At 44.9% G+C, this 7,884-nt stretch overlaps 1 protein-coding gene across 1 annotated transcript in view; it reads left to right on the top strand.

Annotated features, from left to right (window-relative positions):
* LOC307214995 (secreted frizzled-related protein 2-like) overlaps positions 1 to 7,884 on the top strand; it is a 187,868-nt gene that overhangs the window by 44,855 nt on the left and 135,129 nt on the right. The gene's annotated exons all lie outside the window — the stretch shown is intronic.

Here is a 7,884-nt window from a genome sequence, read left to right as displayed (position 1 = left end):
CCGACCCCAGCCCCCAGAACAGACTGCTATCTGCAAGCCTTGGGAGCCCAGCGGGAAGTCGCGCCGGGCTCCGCAGGCTTGCGGATAGCTGCCTGAAGCCTGGAGAGCGAGAGGGATCGGTGCACACCGACCCCTCTCGCTCCCCAGGCTTCAGCGAAAGCCTGCATTCACCCCATAGCACGCACACACATTTCCCCTTCATTTTTGGAGGGGGGAAAGTGTGTCCTATAGGGTGAAAAACACGGTATTTCCCTTCTGCAGAAGGCTTTTTGGGATTGCTCTGTGCACTAAAATAAGGTGTAATTTTCTCAGGCAATATTTCCTAAATTTTGCAGGGTGAAGGATTGGTTTTCTGTGGCGTGCACAACTGCTATGTGTGCGCACCTTAAAATTTTATAACACTCCAGAAGTGTTGCAATTGCAGTGGGTTTTTGTCGCCTTTAAGCATCCTGCTACTGCTCTAACATAGGGCGAGGGTAGTGCTGTGGGTTAAACTACAGAGCCTAGGGCTTGCCAATCAGAAGGTCGGCAGTTCGAATCCCCGTGACGGGGTGAGCTCCCATTGCTCGGTCCCTGCTCCTGCCAACCTAGCAGTTCGAAAGCATGTCAAAGTGCAAGTAGATAAATAGGCGGGAAGGTAAACGACATTTCCGTGCGCTGCTCTGGTTCGCCAGAAGCGGCTTAGTCCTGCTGGCCACATGACCCAGAAGCTGTATGCCGGCTCCCTTGCCAGTAAAGCGAGATGAGTGCCACAACCCCAGAGTCGGCCACAACTGGACCTAATGGTCAGGGGTCCCTTACTGCTCTAGCATATGGCACCTCACCTCAGAGGAGCCCAAATCCCTCACAGGCACTTTGCCAAGGAGCAGGTTTGGTTTCATGTTCACCCCTAGTTCCCAGGGCAAGTGAAATTAGTCACATCTTCACAAGCAAGTCCATGTGGGACACGGGCACAATTTGGATGGTTTTAAATTGCTTGCAGATATTTCCAGTTGCATTGTTTTAACATTTTGATGTTTTCTGCTCTGGGATCCTTTGGGGAGGACAGGATACAAGTTTAATAAAATAAACCTGTCTCGCGCACACTCACACTCTGTGATTATTCATGGTGATTTTGTGGTGTGATTGGCTGAAGCGCAAGCCCTAGGATGTGTAATGGAAACTACTTGTGGGCTCCTCAGGATCATGCCCCCTTGCTGACCAAAATTGCAACAACTCCCTATTTGAAGGCCAAAGTTCGGCCGTGGAATAATTTCACCCTTTTTGACTCAAATCTGTCATGAGTTCGAGTCACTGAGCATGTCTGATGGTCAAGCACCAGTCTCTGAATCAAAGTGGGTAACCGCCTCTTGTTCCTCTTCCTGTTTTATTATTATTATTGTTTTAGGCAGTGCCTATTTCTGGAGTTGTGGGACTCACTCAGAGCTTCCTAGTACTTTGGAGAAATGGGAAGAGAGAGATTATCATTATCAGTTTTGCAATTATTGGGAATCTGGATTAACTCAAACTCATCGTGACTGTGCTTTTCAGGCAAACTGGACAATTTGAGTCCCAGTTCCTCTAACTGGTATGCGTTCTAAGGCTCACCGATGCAGATCAAGACTGAGGGGACCTGGGTGCAAATTCCGCTCTCCCCCATGGAACTCACTGGGCTGCCTTGGGACAGCTCCTGTCTCTTGGCCTGACCTACCTCACAGGGCCATTGTGAGGGTAAAGCTGCTGGCGATCGGAAGAACCACCCATGTCACCCTGAATTCCTTGCAAGAAGAGCCAGGCAAAAGTGTAAAAAATAAATTAAACAGGCTTCAAACTGGTGCATTCAGTCACTCTACCATCTGTCTCAGTAGCCAATGGAGGAGAAGACTTCACCTTTGGGTGTGAAGTCAAACCATTGGGGAGTTACAGTGCCTGCTGTGGCTGTAGAGACTGATGGGGAGAGACATGTTTTGTTGCAGCTGGGGCAAATGAAGGTGTCTGTCTGTTTGTGCAGATGCACCAGGCATTTCATCTCTCTGTTCTCCTCCCAGCAGCCATGATGAACCTATGCTGAGCTTCCTCAGAGTGCGCTGTCAAGGCTGCATCATCTGCAAGCAACATCTCTCAGATAGGAATCTGCCACACTTTTTTTTTAAATGATATTTTATTGAATTTTAACAATAAAAAATTATAAAACAAACAGTAAAGAAAACACAAGAAAAAATACAAAAACACAAAAATACCAAATACAAAAAATACAGACAATTAACATAAAAACACAAAAAAGAACAGAAAAACAAAAATCCCTCTTTTTTATCTTCTCCTCTTTAGTTAACTTATTTTCCTGACTTCCTCACGCCTCCCTTTTTTGTATTCCACTTAAAATTTAATTCAGCAAATTCATTAACTTCAAGCATTCAACTACCATCAGATCTTTTACCTTGTTACTAGAACCCCTTCATTTCATTTCAATGTCATCAACATTCAAAAATTTTACAATGTTTCCGTAAATAGATTTTAAATTTCCTCCAATCTTCTTCCACCAACTCTTCTCCCTGGTCTCGGATTCTGCCAGTCATTTCCGCCATTTCCATATAGTCCATTACTTGCATCTGCCATTCTTCCAGGGTGGGTAGATCTTGTGTCTTCCAATGCTTTGCGATGAGTATTCTTGCTGCTGCTTTCGTCTGGGCATGGAGACTTGCAGAGTGAGCAGACCCCTGTCTCTCCTTGTATGGATGTACACACTCTTATAAGAATTTAAGGTCTCAAAAATAAATTAAACATTCATAAATTTACAAGGCAAACACATAAGTATATAAAACATGTGTCTGAAATAGTACAATCCTGAAGCCATTTTGACTCCCAGTGGCCTCAAATATTCCTCTGCAGTAGGGAGGAAAATGGGGAAAGCCTTCCCTTTGTCTTTTTGCTTGCAAATCCTGCCTTAAAGGCGTATTTGTGTATGACCAGGGTGAGCCTGTAACCTGGATTCAGGAACTAAACTATTAACCATCACAAAAGAATGGCCAGGCTGCCCAGGTAAAGCAATCAGTGACCATTATTAGGTATCCTGGCAGACAGGATTTCTGCTGTAGACCGCCTCCTTCTGTGATGTATGTATGTTGTTGTTGTTGTTTTTTTGGGGGGGTCTTGGGATACAGGATGGGCAATTTCAATATTTTCTGGTTGGCCTCTGTTATTTTCTCCTCCTGAAAGGAAACCTACTTAAGGACTAGATGGGCTCTTGGATACCTCATAAGGGAAAAGGAGCAGTTTTTTCCTATAATGGCACTATCATCAGTTGAGCTGAAGGCACAGGAGAGCAACAGGGAGAACAAAGTGCCAAAGAGCATTGGGGAGAGAACACAGCCCTGTTTCACACCACTTTTCCAAGGAAGGCATCCGAGGCTACTGGATGGCATGATAATGGGGGGCACTCTGTCGTGTTGAGCAGCGTGAAAAGTCCCTTTCGACTGATGAGGTCCAAGGCCTTTGTTGTGGGATGTGATACATAAGTGTTGTTGTTGTTTACTCATTTAGTCGTGTCCGACTCTTCGTGACCCCCTGGATCAGAGCACGCCAGGCACTCCTGTCTTCCGCTGCCTCCCCCAGATTGGTCAAACTCATGCTGGTAGCTCTGAGAACACTGTCCCACCATCTCGTCCTCTGTCGTCCCCTTCTCCTTGTGCCCTCCATCTTCCCCAACATCAGGGTCTTTTCCAGGAAGTCTTCTCTTCTCATGAGGTGGCAAAAGTCTTGGAGCCTCAGCTTCACAATCTGTCCTTCCAGTGAGCACTCAGGGCTGATTTCCTTCAGAATGGAGAGGTTTGAACTTCTTGCAGTCCATGGGACTCTCAAGAGTCTCCTCCAGCACCAGAATTCAAAAGCATCAATTCTTCGGCGATCAGCCTTCTTTATGGTCCAGCTCTCACTTCCATACATCACTACGGGGGAAACTATAGCTTTAACTATACGGACCTTTGTTGGCAAGGTGATGTCTAGCAGTCAAGTACAACATTCCTTGTTTTCCTAGAGTGGACATGCGGGGGAATGTTTGGTGCAGCCAGTTGAAAATTTCCTGTTTCCTCCTGGCTGGGGCACACTTCATTTGCATGTGACTAGAGGCGGGCGTGACCTAACCTGTCCAGGTAATAAAAGGACGAGTCACACAGCACTCTCTCTCTCTCTTTGACTTCCTCCGTCATTGGAGCAGCGTTTTAGCTAGAGATGCTCTGTTAGCTTGCAGCCAGCAGAGGACACTGGGATTATCCCCATACGGGATAGATCCACATGTAACTAAGTCTGCCTTCAGGGATTCAACTGTTAACTGATGATGTGAGTAAACTTCTTTTATATACTTTAAACAAGATTGTGGCATGTTTATTCTTTTAAGAGGGATAGACGGGAACTTACCAGGAACTAATAGTGAGAGGCTTACACAAGTCTGCAACCAGCTATCTGCTGTGCGTTTAAAAGGGGAATGTGAAACTCTGCTAAGTAAAGGAACTTGTTAGCGCAAGTCAGGAAGGATATTAACAAACGATATATCTTCTCCTGCCTCCCTGAACATTCCCACATTTGTCAGGTCTACGAAGGCGAGGTATACAAAGGCGAGGGCATCCCTGCTCTTGTTATGCCATACTAAAATGTCAAGTTCCCACAAATGTGGAAGCGATCTTAGGTGGAGCTTGTAACCCGGCCAGTTCTGCTGGTGAGGCATTTATGGGTTGAGGTGATGTTGCAGGTATTATGTATTCCTCGAGATACTGAGGGCCACATGGAGGCTTCTCGAGGCCAAAAATAGGGCCTTGAGTCCCGTTCAGAAGAAACAAACTGCAGAACCAATTGTGTCACTTTAGAACAGGCTGTCATTTAGAACAGCAGCTTATGTTTCCAGAGGGCAGCGCCAAATCCTTTGCAGTCACCTCACCTAGTGCTAAAAGTTGCAAAGGGCCACTTCAGTGAGGCTATTGCTGCAGCTAACAGTCAACCTCAGAAAACTCAGACCCTGCATAATTTCAAATTTTGCATGGCTGTCCTAGACAAAGCATGCAAACGGGTCCTTTAGAAAAACCACCTGATTTCCATATAAATTGCTGTGCAAATCACACGGCTGGTTTGAAGGCCAAAGTTCGACCGTGGAATAATTTTGCTCTTTTTGACTCAAATCTGTCATGAGTTCAAGTCACTGAGCATGTCTGACTGTCAAGCACCAGTCTCTGAATCAAAGTGGGTAACCGCCTCTTGTTTCTCTTCCTGTTTTTTTATTTTATTTTAGGCTTTTCATCTTCAAAAGGGCTGAAGTGGTGGCCTCATTTGTATGTCAAACTTTCTTCCTTTAAAAGCAAACATAATTTTCCAGGTGCATTTGTCAAGGCACTTGCTAGCAAGGATGGAGATTGTTAATTCCCCCTCTAGGTTTCAAGCCAGAGCTGCAGGGGGAAATGAAATACATTTAGTTTGTATCAGAAAACCCCTGATTTTCGTAGATGTAGATATTGCCCTGACCATAATTCGTCAGAACCATAATTCCCTCAGAAGGTAAAGATCAAATCAAAAGAACTCTTGATATTTTTGCGGCTCATAACTCATTTCGTGATTGTCCAAATCAGAAAACTTTATTGGACATCACATTCGTGGAACGGCATCTAGGACATTGCCTTACAAGAAAATGTAAAATGGAACATGGGATTTTTATCTTGAAAAAACTAACTGGACTCTTTTGTGGCGCTTTGATGGGACTTTATTCAATCTACCAATGATGAGCACCTAAATCAATTCCTCTCACTGGGTTTGTTTGTTTGTTTTTTAAATATAATTTTTATTTGTTTTCCATTTAACATTATACATTTACATCATCTTTATCCACTATACTGCCTTGGCTCTTAGAGCCTATCGCCTTCCTTCCCTACCACCTCCTGGCTTTCAAAATTAACCTTTATATCATTGCAATTTATACATTTTCCAATCACACTCATTGCAAAATATCTCAAAAATTTAAAGAAAGATAGTAAGATAGAAAATTTCTCATTACAAGTCTTCAGACAACCCTGCTAGTGATGCTGATTGCTTACAATGATCTTTCAAATATTGTATGAATTTACTCCTGTCATCTTGGAATACTTGTTCATGCTGGTTTCGGATTTTTCCTGTCAGCTTCGCCAGTTCTGCAAAGTCTGTCATCTTCATCTGCCACTCTTCTCTTCTGACTGGTTTTGAGAGAAATATGGGTGTGATAAGAGTTTCTTCCTGGACTTATTCCTATTCAACGATATATGTATTTTCCAGATTAGTCAATTGCCTTGGAGATAGGCCCTCAGTCCTCTGCCTGCTATGTTTTTTGTCTTTGCCTTATTTTGTATTTGTTACATCTGTCTATCTGTTGTAATACTGAAAACCTTAATAAAAAAATCATCACAGAAAAATCTTCCGAACGTTTAGTCAGGATCTCCTTTCTTCCCATGTCCATCAGTCCAGGTCCTGCCTTCTGGAGCAGGAGAAAACAAGCATGCTCTTTCGTCCACAGGGCAGTCCTCGAGACATTTGAAAATGGCTCTCATATCCCTTCGGACGCTTCTTCTCCAGGCTAAACGTAACCCAATTCCTTCAACTGTCAGGCCATTTGCGAAGAAATCCCCATGGCCATCCATGAGTGAAATATACTCGGAGTCGAGAGTGGATTTCCTGCTCTTTATTCAGCTCATAGTGGTGAGGAGGAATGGAAGTTCCTCCACAATATCTGCTTTATATACATCATTTACACAATGGGCCCCACGTGATTGGCTAATTCCGGGATTCTCCTGTAGGCCAATCAGGTTGTGGGTTCACTTCCACCTGGAGCTGGATTGGGTGGCTCCTGCGGACCAATCAGACTGCTGCATTGTTCTAGGACCAATCAGACTGCTGCATTCTGAATCCTATTGTTCTAGGACCAATCAGACTGCTGCATTTTGGATCCTATTCAACTCAGTACATAACAATGGGGCTTGGGGGCTTCCCTTCCCATCCCTCTGCATTGGGAGAGAGAACTCCACAGCTGGCTTCCATCATTAACTGATTCAAAGCAGGTGGGCAATGGGCAGCAGCGTGGCTGAGCTATGAAGTCACTCTCACCCCAGACTAGGGAAGAGCCAGTGACCCACTGTTGGCGGCACCTGAACTGTGTTTCCCAGAAGGAGGCGGAGGAGGCGGAGGAAGGAAGGAAGGATCAGTGGGTGGGTGGGCAGATGGCTGGACAGAGTGTTCCAATGGGCACAATTTGGGCAGAGACATTAAGTGCCCAGCAATGCGGACGTGTTAAGGATACAAAGGCAGGCGGTTGACTGCACATTCCCAGAGGTTAATTATTAAGGCGACAAAAGAAATTAAACCCGTAGTATTGCAGCCTGTGCCAACCTAAAGGTTAGGAAGTTGGTATGATTTAAAAAAAAACCATTTTAGAATATTTCCTTTTCCTATTTTTTTATTATTATTTTTAATTTAAACCACAGAGCCTAGGACTTGCTGATCAGAAGGTCGGCGGTTCGAATCCCCGCGACAGGGTGAGCTCCCGTTGCTCAGTCCCTGCTCCTGCCAACCTAGCAGTTCAAAAGCACATCAAAGAGCAAGTAGATAAATAGGTACTGCTCCAGCGGGAAGGTAAACGCCGTTTCCATGCGCTGCTCTGGTTCGCCAGAAGCGGCTTAGTGCTGCTGGCCAGATGACCCAGAAGCTGTACGCCAGCTCCCTCGGCCAGTAAAGCGAGATGAGCGCCGCAACCCCAGAGTCGGTCACAATTGGACCTAATGGTCAGGGGTCCCTTTACCTTTACCTTACACCTATGACTACACCTTTTTAACAAGATTTCCCCACCTCTCCTCCCCCTACTTCTCTTTTTTCTTTTAAATGAAAAATTATTGGCATTTT

Source organism: Podarcis cretensis, assembly GCF_951804945.1.
Source record: "Podarcis cretensis genome assembly, chromosome: 4".
In the NCBI taxonomy this organism is placed as follows: Eukaryota; Metazoa; Chordata; class Lepidosauria; order Squamata; family Lacertidae; genus Podarcis; species Podarcis cretensis.
This window is presented reverse-complemented; position numbering and strand designations above follow the sequence as displayed.